This window comes from Mesoplodon mirus, assembly GCF_964341445.2.
Source record: "Mesoplodon mirus genome assembly, chromosome: 14".
In the NCBI taxonomy this organism is placed as follows: Eukaryota; Metazoa; Chordata; class Mammalia; order Artiodactyla; family Ziphiidae; genus Mesoplodon; species Mesoplodon mirus.
Genome location: NC_138990.1, coordinates 6,065,512 through 6,086,688, shown reverse-complemented (window position 1 = coordinate 6,086,688; position 21,177 = coordinate 6,065,512). Strand labels below are relative to the sequence as shown.

Below are 21,177 nucleotides of genomic sequence, written 5' to 3'. Positions count from 1 at the left end.
AGCTCAGGGGTCTGCATCATAAGATGGTCCTTCTGTCTACCGACTCACAGTGGCACATAATAACACAAGAGGGTGATAAGACCATACAAAGGACAATGACTCACATGTTTTCAGAGAAAGATAAGTGGGATGTAAATATTTCTTCCAAAGTGGGAAGAGGGAAAATAGTTTTGGGTTTTCTTTTAAACATTGACACCTTAATGGTCAAGAGGCTATTAATGAAGACTTGGGTAAGACAAATAGACAAAAAAACTATAAAAAAGAGATAGAAATGCTGCTCTCAGGTTCCATTGCAGCAAATTACCATCCAACCCTGTGATTCTATTTATTTACCTGCACTATATCAAACTTTAATCACAATAAACCATAGACTAATACAGATCTGCCAACAACAAGTGCCCTTAGCAGAAGACTTTGCTTACTAGGGAACCTTCTGAAAAATTTTTTTAAGATTGCTCAGCCTGGAAACTTAGAGATACAAGGAAGCATCTGAAAAATGTTTCTTCTGTTGGCTTTGCAAAAAGTATGTATGACATTCTGCTTTTTCAAAGTTAGAACTTTCAGAAAATACATGAACAAAAGAAAAAGGAAGTGGTTGGAGGGTTAAGGGGAAGAACTCCAGACAAGGATAATTACCATAAGAAGAATTCCTTGAGAAGAAATGACTGCTTTTGTTTCATGGACTAAATTACAACAGATTAACCCGAATGACCTCAGCACATCTTTATCATTTAGATATCTCTCTCTCTCTCTTTTTTTTTTTTTTTTTTTTTTTTGTATTACGCGGGCCTCTCACTGTTGTGGTCTCTCCCATTGCGGAGCACAGGCTCCGGACACGCAGGCTCAGTGGCCCTGGCTCACAGGCCTAGCCGCTCTGCGGCATGTGGGATCTTCCCAGACCGGGGCATGAACCCGTGTCCCCTGCTTCGGCCGGCAGACTCTCAACCACTGCGTCACCAAGGAAGCCCTAGATATCTCTTGATGTTTGCTTATTCCCAGTACATAAAGCCTAACTACATTAAATCAGCATGTTCTTAACTGTGGCCACACAAAAAAAAAGTTTATCAAGATGTTAATAAATGGCCCCCTAAAAGAAAAAAACAAACAAACAAACAAAAAAAAACCAAAAAACACTGATCTTGATATAACTAGGAAATTTGCATACTATGTTTCAGAGATTTACTACATCTATAAGAAAATTAAAAACCTGGAGAACTCCTACAACCATGGAATCTGTATGTTTAAATTGGTTCAATCCAGAGTTTTCCAGGAAATATCTACTAATATCTCAAGAAACAACGTTATTCAAATCAAGATTTGTGACATGTTGGCTTAAATACTACTGTTTCTATAGGTTTCCAATACCATAGCTCTGCATTAAGAAAAGATGAGACACACACATAATGAATATCCTAAACGATCACTCTATTTTCCTCTGAAATGTCCAGGAAATTCAACCACATGTGCTTTATTTCTTAGATAATGCCAATAACATAGTTAACTCTCATTTCTCTCAGCATATGCAGACATGACCACAAATACTTTTGGAAGTATCATTTACCATTAGCGGACTTGGATGCTGTACGAAGGTCATAGTGTGGCGTAAACCAGAGGACACATGACCCCTAGAACTGAGCAGCCCTGGATTTTATAGCTAGGTCTGTCATCGACTTGTCCAGTGTTAAGCTCCTTAATCTCTCTGAGACTCAGTATCTTTATCAATCACTAGATAAACTGTATAGTCATTTTAATGCCTGAAGTTCCAAGAAACTATGAGTTTTGAATTCAAAGGTACAAAGTTAATTAAAAATCTTAAATGTTCCTGCCTTAGTCAGAGGCTCTATTTTAAAATGCACCAGGAGACAGATCATTAAACGGCATTTTAAGCATAGGAAGATATTTGAAAACAGAGAACAGAGACAGAAGGAAAGCCAGAGATAACTCAAATCATATGGCCACGTGGAAGGATTACAGGTGATTTCTAATTTGTTCTAACTTATCTGTGGTTTCTAATGTTTTGCAATGAACAGGTATTATTGTTGCAATAACAAATAGACCAAAAAGAATTTAATTTTTGTGTCTAAGTCTTCCAAGTCCTTAAGCAAGCTTCTGTTGATTTGAAAACCCTCATTGTGGGTGGCTAATCAAACATTCTAGACTAAATGTGCAAACCAAAATCATCAATATTTGGTATAAGTGGGACCGTGCGTTAAAAAGGCATCTACAGGTAGATGGCCAAACACATGGTAGGAACTTGAGTGTGAATCTCTTAAGAATTGCTTTTTAAAATTATTGGAAGAAAAGAAGAAATAGAAAGAGGGAGGAGGGGAAGGGGAACGGGGGAAATGAAAGCACCGCTGCCCCATCAATCCACAATTTTAGCATCATTATTTGGGCTCCTGGTTTTCTGGAAACCCTGCTAAATGCAAAGTCCCCTGAAACACATTAAACCTTACCAGCTCCTTGCCTATTAAGAGCATGACCCTGTAAAAATCAGTCCCAGGACAGGAAGTTTGAAAAAAAATGCCAGCAGAAAAGGTCTTTGCAAATAGTTCAGCTGTGGTTCTCAGTCCTGGCAGTACACTGACATCACCTGGCTGATGCTCAGGCCCTATTCCAGAGCAACTGAATTAGAATCTCTAGGGGCGGGGCCCAGGTTTGGAGCTTTTGAAGTTCCCCAGGGGATGCTAATGTGTAGTCGGGATTCAGAAACATATAGGGTAAGTGAAACACAGGAATTACAAGGAAATGCTACTGACCTTTCAATTTAGCTAAATGTTCCTCAGAAACAAGAGTAGTTTCATTTCCTGAACTATTTGAAATTTTTCAGATTATAACAGACTAAGGGTAAAACTGAGTATAATTTTACCCTTATTGCTGAGCATTGTCCTAAAATGCTCACTTCTCCCTTGCCTAATAAATCCAGGCTGGTGAAGGAAATGGTGTCTTTCTTTAGTGAGTGAGGCTCACTTACACATCCTGGGACCTTTATAAGATCTGAGGACAAAGATGGAGAAGGTGTCAGTGATGGGCCCTATCAGGAGAGAGACCAGTCTTTCCTGGAGAGTTGTTCTTAAACTAAGAAGCCGTGACCAGCTGATTCTGCTGTATTTTGACTCTTTCTAGAACACAGTGCAGTGCTTAGGGCTCTAGTTAGTTGTGTTTAATTACTTGAGACTTTACCATAAATATTCAACAAGATAATCTATATGTTCATATCTGTCTTGTTCCTTTTTTGAAAAGATAAGATGGAATGGTTAATTATATCCTGCCCCTCTCTCTTTGGAAGAATGGGCAAACTTGGAAGAGCGGGCAAGCTAAGAGGGTCCTTTTTAGTCACATTCCATCTCCAACCCCACCCTAACTTGCCCTCTCCCCCACCAACTTCTACACAACTTGATAACATCTTTGGATTTTTAAAAATGAGCTAAAAATTTTCCCACCCACTCATTTGTTTAGAAGACTGGGGGTCATCAAAGGGTCATCATACTGAAGTTACCCCAGAGTGGGAGGAGAAAGAAGGAAGAGGCCTGACTAATGGGGGTAGGAAAGGAGAAATTATTCTACCAGTGGCTTTCCCCCCACGGGAAGTAACAAACAACCTCCTCATATACCAGGAGGTATCAGAGCATCTGAGCATATATGAAATTATGCAATAACCTGTATGTAATCTTGTATGAATGTAGTAGATGCCTCCCACGCAGGTCTAGAGTAAGAGAAACAAAATAACAATAATTATACACTGAGAAACTTGCTTCTAGACTTCCATAAGATCCTTAGGACTTTAGGGAAGGGGTCAGCTATATTTATTTGCCTTAGAAAAAATAAAATCAAGTGATAATCTTGTGAATGAGCTTCATGGAGTCGACACATACAGATTACACATATTACCCAAGAGATTTTTCAGTGGGAGGAAGAATAGATTGACTCTGAAGGATTTGGTTCACTTGAGAAAATGAATTACAGAAGAAAAACTATACCAGGGTCTCTTGATTCTTGGAGAAGAAAATCTGGACTACCAACCATTCCTTCCTAAAATATTCCACTACATGAACTATAAAAATGACACCAAGCACAAAGATCCACCATTTAACTGGAAGAACATTTAACATCTATCTATTTTCAGCAATGTCTCTGATTTTGATCGTGAACATATTCATGATGGTCATAATTCTCATCAGATTTATGTAGAAAAAAGCTGGAGAGTTTTGAGTGCACATTAAGGGAATTTGGTGCAATCAGAATACATTTGCCTTTTTTTTTTTTTTTAACAAGAAAAGTCCTTGTTTCCCCTGAAAGAACCTTAAGGAGGAAATTCTTTTCTATTCATTTTTTTTTCACCAAAGAATAGGAAAAAAGACAAAATAAAAACATATAGTGATAGGCCTTTAAAATTACATATGACAGGATTCTCACTTGTTAGGAATCTGTGTTGCTTTTAGAATTTCTAGAAATTTTCTCAAGTTCAAAGCCCAACATGTTGAAGTGTCCTGCTGAAAGGGGTTTTAAGTCTAGATGGCATCTTTTCCAATGTGTCTTCTTCCTCCCTTTAAAAAAATCCCGACATATTTTTTTTACTCCAATTATTTTGGTAAAAATTTCTAAGTAAATGAAAGAAAACTAGAAGCTGAAGAGAATGCTTGATAAGTATCAAATACAACCCCAAAAACTGTGCACAAAGTTTTGTAATCATGGTTATATGGGGCATTTATTGGAGAAGAGGTTTAAAGATCAGGTCCCAGAATACAGTCTATCACTCTGAGTAAGTCAGTGTAATGAGCAGACCACATTTGTACACAGTACAGGCTATTCCTTACAAGACAGCCTGTTTCTATGCATGGTCCTTATGTTGGCTGCATTATACTTACCTGGATCACTTTATAAAAATACAGATTCCTATACCTCATTTAAGACATACTGAATTAGACTGTCTTGGTGGGAGGGAGGGCTTAGGAACATGCATTTTTCAAATCTCCCAGGTGACTCTTAGGAAATCTGATGTTAGAAAACCCTGTTCTAAGTGCACCACGTATTCTAAAAAAAGGTCAAGAATGCTCTAGCAGTGCCGTGATGGCAAAATTCTGCACTTCTTATTTTTAATTAACCTTTTCCACTACCTCTAAACATTTATTGAGCACTTTGTGCAGGAAAAATTATAAGAGTCTTCTCATCTATCCATTCACATATAATGCCAACTTATGAGGCAGGTGCTAACAATACTCCCCTTTTTATCAATAGGGAAGTGAAGTCAGAGAATCCTGATTTATCCAAGGTGACACATCCTGTAACTGATGAAGCCAGGCTTTGAAACCAGGACATGTGATTTCAGAGACTACATGCTTAACCAGATCACTATAAAATTTCAACTAAATAAAGAAGTCAAAGTTTAAATCTACAATTACTCGTTCCCAAGGCTTTCTATCACACAAACAGGGTCAAGGTTGACCTTGACTAGAACAAATGGGTCAGTGTTTATCAAAATGGGGCCACTGGACTGTGTCAGAATCACCTGGGAAAGGGGCAAAAATCAGGGACTGGCTAAAAATCAGATTCTTGGGTTTTAACCCAGACCTAGTGCACCAAGTTTTCAGTGCAGAAAAAAACCAAGAATCCGTATTTTACATGTTCCCCCAGGTGATTCTTAAACACAATAAAGTTTGAGAACCACTGTATCAGGTAAATATAAGCCCAAGGAAAGCAAAAATAAACTCACAGATGATGAAGTTAATTTTTCCTACCCTTAGATTATGATCTAAATGATAAGGTTAAGGCAGTGGTTCTCAATAATGGGTGATTTCTCCCCCCAGTAACATTGGGTAATGTCCAGAGATATTTTTGCTTGTCACATTTGGTGGTATGCTATTGGTATCTAGTGACTATAGGAGAGGGATGTTGTTAGACATCTTATAATGCACAAGACAGGCTCCAAAACAAAGAATTATCTGGCCTAAAATGTTAGTCATGCTGAGGTTGAGAAACCCTGAATTAGGGTATTAAGATGGAGAACAGCCTCATCTCCTCCTTTCCTCAGCAGCAGCCTCCTCTTGGCAGGGACAACATTTTCATTCTCTTCCATGCCTATGATTCCTAATATGCCACCACTGTTCTAGTATTTAAGCCTAGCTAAATTATCCTTTCTCCTACTTTTCACATCACCAGATTCCACTGTTTCTTCATGTACTAATATGCCTAAAAATGTTTCTGTGAATGCTCCCACTCTTATCCCCCTTAACCTAAAATCAAGTATCACTAGAAGGTCAGTTGACTAGGAATCATAAAATTTAGAACTGAACTCAGAGACCTTCTGATCCAGCCAAAAGTTTTCTAAGGATGAAAAGCTGAGTCTCAGAGAAGCTGTGGGGTAGCAGAAAGTGCACAGGCTTTGGGTGCAGACAGATCAGAGTTTGAAGCCCAGTTTTGTCCTTCACCAGACAGGAGACCTTATGAAGCTATTTTAACATTTTTCAAGTCTCCCGTACCAACTTCACAGCATCTGTGAGGAGGTACAAAAACACATATGTGATGTGCCCCATGTGGTCTGGGTTAAAACCCAAGGAATCGCATAACACATTTCTAGCCCCTTTTCTTCCCCAGAGACTTTCAAAGGCTTGCCTGAAATATCAAACTAATAGTATCTCATTCTCATCGTGTCTTAAATGTGATGCTCATCATGTATTAACCCTAAGGTCTCAAGGACTCTGTGAGTTGGGCCCTATTATTAACTTCATTCTCACAGATGAGAAAATTGATAAGAAGTATGGAATTTTCCCAGGCTACTTCTGGCTAATGACAGTCCTTGATTTTATAGCTCTAAGAGCCCAATTGCTAGACACTCTTGCTTAACCACAAACTATACTAAACAGACTAGGACAAGCCCACATGTCTCCTGTTCCAAGTTAAGAGCTCTTTCTATTAGATATGAATGTTGGCTTTGTTCCCCCAAGTAAACAATTCTGTTTCCCTTTCAATGCAGAGCTCACAGATGATGCTCAATAAATATTTTTCGATTGACTGATAGAGAAAAGGAATGAATGGCAACGTGAAAATTTAAGTTCTTCACTCTGTCAGCTTGAATTAATCCTACTATGGGTTGAAAATTACACCTTGCTCTCCATCGAAAACCTGCCCACACAACTGGAAGAAGGAGGCTAGTTCAGACTTCATTATTGTCTTCTGATCTTATAAAAGCAGGTGATATTTCTCTAAATCAACACTAAAGCACATCACTTGTGTACACACAGACCCAAGGCACAATTAAGCAAACTTTGGTTCTGTGGGAAGGCTGTCTCTGTTCCATCAAACAATACTTCTGGGCTACAAATTAATCTTTCCCCCGGCTGCAGAGCCCAAAGGAAGATTAAAACAGGTGAACAGGTAAAAGGAAAAGCATGGGCTTAAGTTCCTTACTGCGGGCCTCTGTCATGGTCAGTCTCAGGTGGGCATTACAGGAGGTGCTGGGAGAGAGAAATGGAAATTCATGACCCTGTCAGAGCTAAGGTCACTCTGTTTTCTGTTCTGAGAAATCTGGAGACTAATTAATAGGAGAAAATAAGATGTGGATGATGACAAATATGATGTGATCCCTTGTCTGGGCCTTTCTCTGAAGCCACTCATAGTTGTGTTTTGGTTTTTTGTTTTTGTTTTTGTTTTTTGTTTTTTGTTTTTTGCGATACGCGGGCCTCTCACTGTCGTGGCCTCTCCCGTTGTGGAGCACAGGCTCCGGACGCACAGACTCAGTGGCCATGGCTCACGGGCCCAGCCGCTCTGCGGCATGTTAGATCTTCCCGGACCAGGGCACGAACCCGTGTCCCCTGCATCGGCAGGCGGACTCTCAACCACTGCACCACCAGGGAAGCCCCATAGTTGTGTTTTGTTTGGCAAAGGGAAGGGAGCGGTTTAAAGACTGAAATTCATTAAATTCTTCTCTTGTCTTCCAGAGGAGGGGACCACGGTGTTAGGATCTCCATTTAACAGACAGGAAACAAAGAAAAAAAGAAAAGAGTGGATTCACAGCTTGGAATTCTAACACCAATGGATCATCTTATTGTCCTAAGAGGATGGCGCATGGGAACTCCTTGGAAACAGGAGAAGTACAGGTATTAAGAAACAAAAGCAAAATGTAGTCAGGGTTCCACTGAGGTAGGGGTTAGCGTGTGTGTTGAGCAGGTTCAAGTTATGAGAACTAGCTGCGTAGCTCCTGGCTGATCTGGAGTCTTCAGCATTTATACTATAGTCCTATCATTCTGACAGGGGCTTCCTGTGTGGTCTGATGGCTAGGCACTAAAACAAACAAGATGCTAAAATCTATATCTCCATCTCCCCGACCTACCCAGAGAAGTGCACATCAATTAACTGGGAGCTGTAAGAGATGGACTCATTAATGCCTAATGACCACCTCACACTCCTGTCCCATAAGGGGGCTTGAAGGAGGATGACTAGGAAGGCTGAGGCTTGGGGTGTAGGTTGATGAGTGGAAGAGATATGCAAGGATGGACCACACAAAGACATGCTTATTTATCTGCTTTTTAGAGAAGTAAACAATTTTTGTGATATTTATGAACCTGTAAGAAGAATACACAAACTTCTTCTGCAGGCTACTAGTCCTCTTGCTGTCAGTCCTCTGAGGTCTTTAGGCAGAAAGATGCCTAAACACCACTTCCCTCCCAGAAGGATAACACCATCTCCCTCTCTGATGAATACCTGCATGACTGGTGTCTCTCTTTTGTCCTTAATTAACAATGGCATTTATTCTTGCTGATCCTGGCTCATTCTCTGGCTGATGATATAACTAAGAGAGGTATAACTCTGAGCTGCAGCTACTAGAGTAACAGCAACAATATCAAAAAGAATATTAGAAATAATCACAATGATGTTGATGATAAAGTTTATAGGGTACTTACTAGTCACCAAATATGGTTCTATGAATTTATATGATACCTCCACTTATTCCTTACTAAACCTATGAAACCAATATTATTATTATCCTCATATTGCAGGGGAGGAACCTGAGGGACAAAGAGGTAAAGTAGCTTGCCCAAAGTCACACAACCAGCAAGCAATGGTTTTGGAATTTGAACTTAGGCAGTTCAGTGCTGCTGCACAGAAATTAACATAGTGTCTAAATGTCTCCTTACTAGGGAAATGTGTTTTCAGTTTCAACTTCTTGTCAAAGAGAGATTAAGTCCACCACATGCCACACTATCAGGCAGAGAACACTGACTTCACAGCATGATAGCTGTCAGGGAGAACTTAGGACAGATAATCAAGATGCTGGAGTAGCATGCAACTATTTCCTTACCTTGTAAAGAAGCAAAGCCACTTGCTGGAAGTTGTTTCCAATTTAGGCATGGCCAGGGTTTAAAATCTGACTCCACCACTTAGGTGAATGTGTAATTTTAGATGAGTTACTTGACCCATTGTGGTCTTGCTTTCCTTATTCCTGGGAAACTACAACCTATCTCCTAGGGTTTATTACAAAAATTAAATACAATAATATATGAAAAGCACCAAGCATAAGATCTACCATGTAGTCAACACTCAATAATTAGCTGCAATTAGTATCATTAGCATCAAATGAAAAGGGAAACAAAGTTACATCAAATCAGGTGAAGATGCCTTTGAACAAGCACAAAAGTTTCGACTACAATGCTCAGTGACTGATAATTAGAACTTTGAATGAAGAATTGAGAATTTCAGCACCGATGGAGGGGCCAAAGGGAGACTTCATGGGCTCGTCAAAATCCTGGATGTATATAACTTTAGACATACTGATTGAGGTTATCAGCAGTTTCCATAAAAGAAGGAAATGTAAATTGGTCATATAGTCCACCATATAGCCTTTAGAGTTTGTTGGATGTGTGATTGAGGCAAAATAAGACCTTAAGTATAGATATTTGCTACTTTTCCCAATCTCTCACCTTCCAAGATGCAAGCTGCTTCAATATGGTGATGGAGTGATAAACAAAGACACAGACATGAATAAGCCATGGACAAGTAGAAGATGAAGATAAAGACAGAGGTCAGAGAGAGAAGGAGGAGGAATGGGAAAGAAAGGTTATAGAGGCTGAGGTTCTGAGTATAATAACAATAGCCAATATTTCATTAGAACTTGCTATGCAACATGTCCGACTCTAGGTTTGTTACATATCATTTAGCTCATCCTCACAACCACCTATTGTTATTCCTGTTCTACACATAAGCGAATGAGTTCACAGTTGAAATGACTTAAGGACAGCACAGCTAACAAGTGACAGGGTAGAACCAAGATTCAAGCAAGGCAATTGGACTTGCATGTCTGCCAGCAGTCACTATGCCATATCAGGAGAGCTTGGAGCAGTGGCACAGGAAAAGGACATTTGAGGAAAGGACTCATTTACTAAAGAGATTTTTAAAGCAAATGTTGGCTGTGTAAACCCCTTCTCCCCCTTATTTACCCTCAGTCAAAACTTCACTGCAGATCTGTGCTATTCTTCAAGGCTTTTTGAGGCAGGCTTAGGCTTCTTTTGGGATATGTCACACCTACAGAGACTGGTCTTAGAGCCAGACCAAGAAAGTCCACGCATATTTGGGTTACAGATACAAATATAAACTATCTGTCACTGTCTTTGTAGATTAAGGATTTAGTCATTTTCAAAAATATATATTTTTTGGACTTCCCTAAAGAACTGAGCTTAAATATAGATATCTGGCTTCTCCCACCCCCAGTGTGGCTAAAGACAGGTGGAAAAAAGACAGCACTAGCTCAGTCCATTTCTGTCTGACATACTATCTGCAAGTTCTGGTCTGGTTTCTCCCCTAGAAAAAGAGCTTACATGGGCATCTCTTGCTCCTCAGTGCTGCTGACTGAGTTCCCTATCTCTTGCTTCTTCCAAGTCAGGCCTTTGAGACCTGCTTGTCCTCTTTCATCTAACCTGAGCCATAGGCTCAACTTATTTCCTGTGTGACCTCTGACATCCATTTGGCTTTCCCAGTTGAGTCTCCATTTCTTAACTAAGGCCATTGTTCATCTTACCTATGATATTTGTCAGACTTTTCTACCCTCATGAGACCTTCTTAGGAGATGCAGAAAAAACATTTGACAAAATTCCATACCTTTCATGAAAAAACTACCAACATATCATCTATAGAAGCAATGTACTTCAACATACTAAAGGCCATATATGACAAGATATGACATGATATAAGATCAGAAGCAAGACAAGGATGCCTACTCTTACCATTTCTATTCAACATAGTGCTGAAAGTCTTAGTTATAGCAATTAGGCAAGAATAAGAATTAAAATGCATCCAAACCTGAAAGCAAGAAGTAAAATCATCTCTGTTTGCAGATGACATGATCTTATTTATGAAAAACCCTAACAACTTCACCACATAACTGTTAGAACTACTAAATTAATTCAGTAAATTTCCAGGATAAGAAATCAACAAAAAAAGCAGTTGCATTTCCACAGAATAACTACAAAATATCTGAAAGGGTAATTAAGAAAGCCAGAGCTGAAGGAATTGGACTCCCTGACTTCAGGCTATACTATAAAGCTACAGTAATGAAAGCAATATGGCACTGGAACAAAAACAGAAACATAACTCAACGGAATAGGATAGAAAGTGCAGAAATAAACCCATGCCTCTATAGTCAATTAATCTCCTAAAAGGACACAAGAATATACAATGAAGAAAAGACAGTCTCTTCAATAAGTGGTGCTGGGAAAACAGGACAGCCACATATAAAAGAATGAAATTAGAACACTCCCTAACACCATACACAAAAATAAACTCAAAATGGATAAAAGACCTAAATGTAAGACTGGATACTATAAATCTCTTAGAGAAAAACATAGGCAAAACACTCTTTGACATAAATCTCAGTGATATCTTTTTTGGATCCACCTCCTAGAGTAATGAAAACAAAAATAAACAAATGGAACCTAATTAAACTTAAAAGCTTGTGTACAGCAAAAGAAACCATAAACAAAATGAAAAGACAACCTACAGACTGGGAGAAAATATTTCCAAATGATGAGACCTATAAGGGATTAATCTCCAATATATATATATGTGTTAGCATACGGTATTTGTCTTTCTCTTTCTGACTTACTTCACTCTGTATGACAGACTCTAGGTCTATCCACCTCATTACAAATAGCTCAGTTTCATTTCTTTTTATGGCTGAGTAATATTCCATTGTATATATGTGCCACATCTTCTTTATCCATTCATCTGATGATGGATATGGGGGGGGGGCTGTGACGGGGCAGGGGAGAAGCATGGACGTGTATACACTGCCGGGCGTGGGGTGGATGGTTGGTGGGGGGTGGCCGCGTGGCACGGGGGGATCGGCTCGGTGCTTTATGGCCGCCTGGAGGGGTGGGATGGGGAGGGTGGGAGGGAGGGAGACGCAGGAGGGAGGGGATGTGGGAACAGATGTATATGTATGACTGATTCACTTTGTTGTAAAGCAGAGACTAATAAAAAAAAAATCTCCAAAATATAAAAATAGCTCATGCTGCTCAATATCAGAAAAACAAACAACCCAATCACAAGTGGGCAGAAGATCTAAACAGACATTTCTCCAAAGATGGCCAAAGATACATATGGACAAAAAGCACATGAAAATATTCTCAACATTGCTAATTATGAGAGAAATGCACATCAGCACTACATGAAGTATCACCTCACACTGGTCAGAATGGCTATCATCAAAAAGCCTACAACAGTGGCTTCTCTGGTGGCACAGTGGTTGGGAGTCCGCCTGCCGATGCAGGGGACATGGGTTCGTGCCCCGGTCTGGGAGGATCCCACATGCCACGGAGCAGCTGGGCCCATGAGACATGGCCGCTGAGCCTGCACGTCCGGAGCCTGTGCTCCGTGACAGGAGAGGCCACAACAGTGAGAGACCCATGTACCACACACACACACACAAAAAAGCCTACCAACAATAAATGCTGGAGAGTGTGTGGAAAAAAGGGAACCCTCCAACTCTGTTGGTGGGAATATAAATTGGTACAGCCACTATGGAGAACCGTATGGAGGTTCCTTAAAAAACTAAAAATGGAGTTACCATATGATCCAGCAATCCCACTCCTGGGCATATACCTGGAGAAAACCATAATTTGAAAAGATTCATGCACCCCAATATTCATTGCAGCACTATTTACAATAGCCAAGATATGGAAGCAACCTAAATATCCACCAATGGAGAAATGAATACGGAAGATGTGTTACATATATACAATGGAATGTTACTCAGCCATAAAAAAGAATGAAATAATGCCATTTGCAGCAACATGGATGGACCTAGAGATGATCATACTAAGTGAAGTAAGTCAGACAGAGAAAGATAAATATCATATGATATCACTTATATGTGGAATTTAAAGAAAATTATACAAATGAACTTATTTACAAAATAGAAACAGACTTAGAAAACAAACTTATGGTTATCAAAGGGGAAAGGTTGGGGGGAGGAATAAACTAGGCAGTTGGGATTAACATATACACACTACTATATATAAAATAGATAATTAACAGGACCTACTGTATAGCACAGGGAACTCTACTCAATATTCTGTAATAACCTTTACGGGGAAAAAAATCTGAAAAAGAATAGATATAGATATATGTATATGTATAACTGAATCACTTTGCTGTACACCTAAATCTAACACAACGTTGTAAGTCAACTATACTCCAAAATAAGATAAAAATTTTAAAAAAGAAAGAAAACAATCACATTTACAATAGCATCAAAAGCAACAAAATATTTAGGAATAAAATTAACCAAGGAGGTGAAAGACCTATAGTATAACACACTGATTAAGAAAATTGAAGACATTAATAAATGGAAAGCTATCCTTTTTCAAGGACTGAAAGAATTAATACTGTAAAGATGTCCATACTACCCAAAGTTTTCTACAGATTCAATGCAATCCCTATAAAAATTCTAATGGCAATATTTCAGAAATGGTAAAAAAAAAATCCTAAAATTTATATGAAACCACAAAAGATCCCCCCAATAGTTAAAGCAATCTTGAAAAAGAACAAAGCTGGAGGCATTACACTTCCTGGTTTCAAGCTATACTACAAAAATCATAGTAATCTAAACAGTATGGTGTTGGCATAAAAAGAGACATACAGACCAGTGGAATAGAATAGAGAACCCACACATATACCACAAACTAATTTTTGACAAGGGCACCAAGAACACCTTATGGGGAAAGGTGTTGTGAAAATGAGTTCCATATGCAAAAGAATGAACCTAGACTCATCTTACAATGCTCACAAATATTAACTTGAAATGGATTAAAGACTTAAATGTAAGACCTGAAACCATGAAACACCCAGAAGAAAACGGGAAAAGTTCCTTGACATTGCCATTGGCAATGATTCATTGGGTATGATGCCAAATGTGCAGGCAACAAAAGCTAAAATAAACAAGTGGAACTATATTGAACTAAAAAAAAAAAAAACTTTTTCACAGCAAAGGAAACAATCAATAAATTGAATAGGCAACCTACAGAATGGGAGAAAATATTCACAAATCATATAGCTGAAATATATAAAGAACTCATAAAACAATAGCAAAAATAAAATCTAATTAGAAAATGAGCAAAGGGTCTGAATAGACATTTTCCAAAGAAGCCATACCAATGGCTAATAAGTACATGAAAATGTGCTCAACACGACTAATAATCAAAGAAATGGAAATCTAGTCTATTATCAAAAAGACAAGAGATAACAAGTTCTGGGGAGGATGTGGAGAAAAGGGAACACTTGTGCACTGTTGGTAAAAGTGTAAATTGGTTCAGCCATTATGGGAAAAGATATGAGGGTTCCTCAAAAAGTTAAAAATATAACTACCAAATGATCTAGCAATCCCACTTCTGGGTATAAATTGAAAGAAATGAAATCAGCATCTCAAAGTGATATCTGCACACCCATATTTATTGCATCATTACTCACAATAGACAAGATATAGAAACAACCTAAGTGTCTTTGATGGATGAATGGATAAAGAAAAAATATATATTTATAAATGAATATGAATATAAATATAGAAGATTTGTATTATATTATATTATATTACATTATTCAGTCATAAAAAAATAAATTTTCCCACTTGATGCAACTTGGATAAAACTGGGGGTCCTTACAGGACAGGAATAAAGATGCAGACATAGAGAATGGACTTGAGGTGACGGGGAGGGGGAGGGGTAAGCTGGGACGAAGTGAGAGAGTGGCATGGACATATATACTTACATTACTTATACACTTACTTACTTATATATACTTACATTTGGTAGTACCAAATGTAAAATAGATAGCTAGTGGGAAGCAGCCACATAGCACAGGGAGATCAGCTTGCTGCTTTGTGACCACTTAGAGGGGTGGGATAGGGAGGGTGGGAGGGAGATGCAAGAGGGTGGAGATATGGGGATATATGTATATGTATAGCTGATTCACTTTGTTATAAAGCAGAAACTAACACACTATTGTAAATCAATTATACTCCAATAAAGATGTTAAAAAACAACAAAACTGGAGGGCCTTATGCTAAGGGGAATAAGTCAGACAGAGAAAGACAAAAACTATTATAGCATCATTTACATGTGGAATCTACAAAGAAAGAGCCAATTTCATAGAAACAGAATAGAATGATTTTTGCCAGGAACTGGAGGGAGAGGGAGATGGGGAGATGTAAGTCAAAGGACACAAAGTTTCAGGTATAAGAAGAATAAGTTCTGAGGATCCAAGGTACAGCATAGTGACAATATTAACTATATTATTATAGTTAATAATAGGAAGTGTTCTCACCACACTCAAAAAAGGATTTAACTATATGAGTGTGTAAGTTGATGGTTGCGTTCATTATCTTGATATTGGAAATCATTCCACAATGTATATGTATATCAAATCATCACATGTACACTTTAAATATATATAATTATATTTGTCAATTATTCCTCAATGAAGTTGAAGAAAATAAAAGGCATTGCCAGTTCTTGTGTACCAGGACTCCATAAGAGAAGAGGGTCAGCTTTCTTTTAGTTCCACACTGTCAGTTTTTAGAAGTGAAGGCCAATGCCCATGTTTCTTTTTAATCACTCCACGATTGTTAAGGTATTTAAGAAAATATTTTCAGGCTGTCTGGGTAATTTTATGCTCCAACAAATGTCCGAGTGCAAGGAAGGCACAGTGGATAAATTATTAAATATCAAAATCACTTTTTTTCCAGATCTTGCTCAAATGTCAAGTTTTCACCATAGCCTCTTCTGACAACTCTAAAATTGCAATCCCCTACTCTCGATCTCCCATACTGCACTACATTTTCTTTTTCTATGGCACTTGCCACCTTCTAATTGTTAAATAAGTTACATATTTATTTTGTCCATCATTTATTGTCTGTCTTCTATAATTACAATTAACTCCCCAAGGGTAGAGATCTCTCTTTGGTTTACTGATACATCTCACATGTTCAGAACAGTGTCTGGCACATAGTAGGCAGTCAATTAATATTGGCTGATTGGAATTGAAATTAGGATGATGGAAGTTTGGACTCTAGAATCATGCCTGTTTCCAACTGGCAGTGTGTCATCTCTTGGGAAAGCAATTTGCCTTGTCTTTCTCAGTGGGCTTTTTCCAGAATCAAATGTATATTGATGAAAGTGTTTTTGAAAAATCTAAATATATAAAACATAAAAATATTAAAATGCCATACAAACAGTAGATATTGTTGTCAAGTACAGCTGCATATGATGCTTAATTTATTCATATGACTTCTACCTTTTTTGCAAATATCTTAACATTAGAATTCTTTGGTAGAAATGAAAAATAAATTGATCATGAAATTCTCCTGACTGTCTTTGTTGCTAGGGTAAATCACCAGCTATAATAAGATACCCTGGATGCAGTTCATGCAGCTGGCAAAAGGCCCAAAAGTAGTCAAGGAATTACTTAGACTTGGGAGAACGTAGCTCCTAATTATATGATGGATTCAATATCATTATTGTCCTCACTTCCTACCCCTACTGTGTTTACTCATATAATTTTCAGTAAATATTTTATTATCCAAAAGAGGAAAAGATTTTAAAAATATATATTCCTCAAGCAGCAGTGGCAACAGCCTGAATCAGAGAACAGCAGCTGCTCAGGCTAGGAAATATTCCCAAATGGAGCACAGGAGGCAGTGGTCAGCATAATAATCACCCTTCACCCATATCTGAGCCCTTTTAGCAAATAGGGTCTTGTGTGGTTTTTCAGCTGTTGAGAGCACATCTTCAAAAGAGGTCTTTCAGGTTGCAAGTTGAGTGCCTTGTCATGGATGAGAAAGAAATATATGATGGGAAAAAAACAAAACACACAATGGCTTTATGGGTTAAAAGTTAGTGATGAATCCTGGAAGAAAAAAATATGGGCATTGGTGAATAAATTATAGCAGAGTGAAAATCTCACACAAATCTGTTTTGGGTACATAAGGAAATGGATAGAATGAAGGATACCACGAGATAATGACTGAAATAGACCATATACCAGCCTGAAATAGACTTAAAAGTTTGATGAACTTCCTTATGAAGTCAGGCTCTCTGTGTAACATACTTGGAAAGGTTGAGAATTTTTTTACTGTGTAAAAATCCCTGTCAGAGAAAAAAAATTATTACTGATGAACGAGACCACTGTAAAATTCATTTCTGAAATAGGCAATCATTGGCTTAAACAATGGGTGAAAATTAAAACATAAATCCTTCAAAACAGACATACAAAAGTAGATATTTCTGCCTTCTTTTTCTCATAAAGAAAGCCAATTGGTATCTTTTATGAACTGAACTGTGCCCCTGCCTCCAAATTCATATGTTGAAGCCCTAACCCTAGTATCTCAGACTCTTGTAAGACTGATGTCCTTACAAGAAGAAGGATTTGGACACACAAGGGAACACCAGGGATGTGCACACAAAAAGGAAAGACCATGTGAGGACACAAGGAGAAGGCGGCCATCTGCAATCCAAGGAGAGAGGCCTCAGGAGAAACCAAACCTGCCAACACCTTGATCTTGAACTTCCAGGCCCCAGAACTATGAGAACATAAATTTCTGATGTTTCAGCCACCCAGTCTGTGGTATTTTATGTCAGCCCTAGCAATTAATACAGTACCTATACCTTAGAATTGTTCATATTTTATCAAATACATTTAGAATAAATGCCAGAAAATATTTTGCCAACTAAGTAAACAATTAGACTAAGCATTGGGAAACAAGCATTGACTTGATGGTTATTATGCATTTCTGGACTGCCTTTGACAAGGTAATTTGGAAGCTAATAGTATTTAGTAAGCCGACTGCCATGACATTTGAAAATTTATCCATATATTAGCATTAAAAATAATAAGGTGGATTCAAAGTAATCACACAAAACATTACTTTCATCATGGCAGCCCCTTCAGTTGTTTTCTAACCAAATCTGAATTGTAAAATGTCTGGAATTCAAGCCTCTCCTCAACCCCCAAAGCCTGATGTTATAATTGGGATTTCCAAAATGTCTTTCTCAGTGTCTGTGAGCATTGTAGTTCTCTAAAAAATGTCTATGAGTAGATTCCCACATATGTATTTGATACTACACCCTTATTTTTCCTGAGAGCATCTCATGGATACACACTCTAGAAAATGATTTCTCTTATGCCAGAGCTGCACAAACTTGAAGGTCATAGGACTCACCTGGGAATATTTTTAAAATGCAGACTGAGGTCAGGGGTGGAGCCTGAGATTCTGCATTGCCAACAAGCTCCCAGGTAAGGAAGATGCTGTTGGTCCAGGGGCCACACTTTGAGCAGCGAGGTCTTGTGCTTTCTGTAATAGGTATCCACATGCCCTGGGGAGTGGTGTCTGTCCAAGGCCAGTGACAGTGACCTATGGATGATGGTATTCTTCCTGCCTTTGTGTACTGACCTCACCTTGAATGTGGCTATGTACTAGATCCACAGCATGTATTTCCCCTTAACTGCTTGAAAACTATCCTGCATTCTTCTTATCTTTTCACTAAAAAATAAAGTAAGAGATCACTAGGCAGAGAAATGGGAAAGACATTCCCAGCTGAGCAAATGGCAGGTGTTTAGGCTCAGAGGAAGCAAGTGTGAGATATATCAGGGCACTAAGGAAAGATGTTAATGGTCAGAAAGTTTTGTGTTTTGTTTTTTTTTCTTCTTAATAAATTAATAGAAAGTCAGTCTACAAATGTACATTAAGATGAGGTCAATCCAAGGAATTCCAACCCAAATTTAACTCTCAACTAATAAGCATGTACTGAGCATGCGTGATGTCTGTCCTGTAGTCTCATTTAATAACTGGTCTAGAACTTTACCAGTGATTAGGGTGAACTTTAGAATCTGCCTTTCTCTTCTTTGCGCACATCTCTTCCAACGCGGTATTATCTACCTTCCCTCTTCTCTGATACCTGCTCCTGTCCTCCTGCCTCGGAGCCTTAGTTTCAGTACTGCCTTGGTTAAAAAACAAAAAAAAAATCAGTGAAAGAATCCTAATTAAATATTTCTATTTGAACAATGTTAAGCGTCCCCTCCTGGAAGTAGTTTCAGAACATTAAGACATTCTTTAAATAGTGAGAATTTAGGAAACATTAAAGATCACAGGGGAATAATTGGGAGACAAGGTGTTTTCACCAAATTACTTATGGGGGGAGAAACTGGTGAGTTTTGAGTAACAGCAATTTTACAGATAATTTCAATAAAGGAACAGAACCTCATTTAGTTCTTCCGTTATCTGGTCACTTTATTCAGATCAAGTAACGTGTGTTACAAATTAACCAATGAGGTATGGGGTAGTGAGTGCACATAATTTAAGTATTATGATATACATGTTTATTTTATTTAAATATTGTAGAGGAGTGTTCTAAAGTAGGGACGATTTTATACCCCAGTGGATCTCTGGAAATTTCTGTACCATTTTTGGTTGTCACTACTTGGGGGCAGGATACTGCTATGGGCATCTGATGGGGACAATCCAAGCATGCTGCTAAACATTCTACAGTGCACAGAACAGTCCCCCAGAGCAAAGAATTATGAACCTAAGATGTCAATTATGAGGAAGTTGAGAAACCCTGTTGTAAAACAGTCATATTATCTTTATTAAATACTTTGATCTTCATAATCTCTACCCATGTACCAAATTTCATTCAATGCACAGGAGGTCAGCTCTTTCAAAATCCTGATCATCCACCATGTTACTCCAGAATGATAAGCAATCACTAGCACAGCTTCAAGTATCCACCATAACAGCTGAGAGTGCATTGAATTTCCGCAAAATTGTAACTTTCTTTGAACAGCCAAGAGATGATGCCTTTGAAAGCTACTGTGGAAAAATAACTTATTATTATCTTAATAACTTAAGTAATTGTGCTTAGGAACTGACAAGCAACTAAAATGAAAGCCTCACTCAACGTCCTTCTTATAGGAAAACTTTTTTATGAAAATAGTCATTTCATACTGAACTGGAGTTCTCCAAGATAGGCTGAAGCAAAAGTAGCTTCAATGTTCTCTTTGTGTATTTATACTTGGACTTTCCAGGGCAAGAAAATCACTTGCACAAAATGTCATTAGTGCTTTTTGACCGTGAGAAACTATTCAGAATTCTGAGGCAGCCATTTATTGATGGTATTTGAGCAAAAGCTCTTTCTCCAAAACTCTATTTAAGTAAATGGGACAAAAGATGAATTGTTTTCATTTTGAGAAAGGCAACTGTCACCCTCAAAATTCCAGGGGAAAAAATCTAACAAAGGAAACTCATTGAATGTTAGATTTTTTCCCCAAAAAAACAATCAGAAGTAATGGGCAATTATATAACCAGTATTTGTGGAAATCCAAGGCACTGAAACCTACAAATATATTGAATGCCCATTTGAAAGGTTTCTGGTGATAGGAGGACCATAAGGAGAAATAACATGGGTTAGACAGAGCCTGTGCAGTCAGTGAAAGGGGAAAATGGTCCTCAAGGCAAAATTCAAGGGCAGAGAAACACTAAGGGTCTAACTTACAAATTAGAAACACACCACTAGAGCAGTTAGCAGAAGCAACCAGATTCCCTGCCTCCCTGCCTGTCAGACCTTCCTCTTCCCAATTTCCTCCAACAAGAACTCTCCAGTCTTGCTTCTCCTGCTTCCCTAAGCTTCTCTTCTTGAC

The 21,177-nt window shown here is 38.3% G+C and overlaps 1 protein-coding gene across 4 annotated transcripts in view; it reads right to left on the bottom strand.

Annotated features, from left to right (window-relative positions):
* CTNNA2 (catenin alpha 2) overlaps nt 1-21,177 on the bottom strand; it is a gene marked incomplete at its 5' end in the record, with an annotated part of 1,039,969 nt that overhangs the window by 198,450 nt on the left and 820,342 nt on the right. The window lies entirely within an intron of this gene.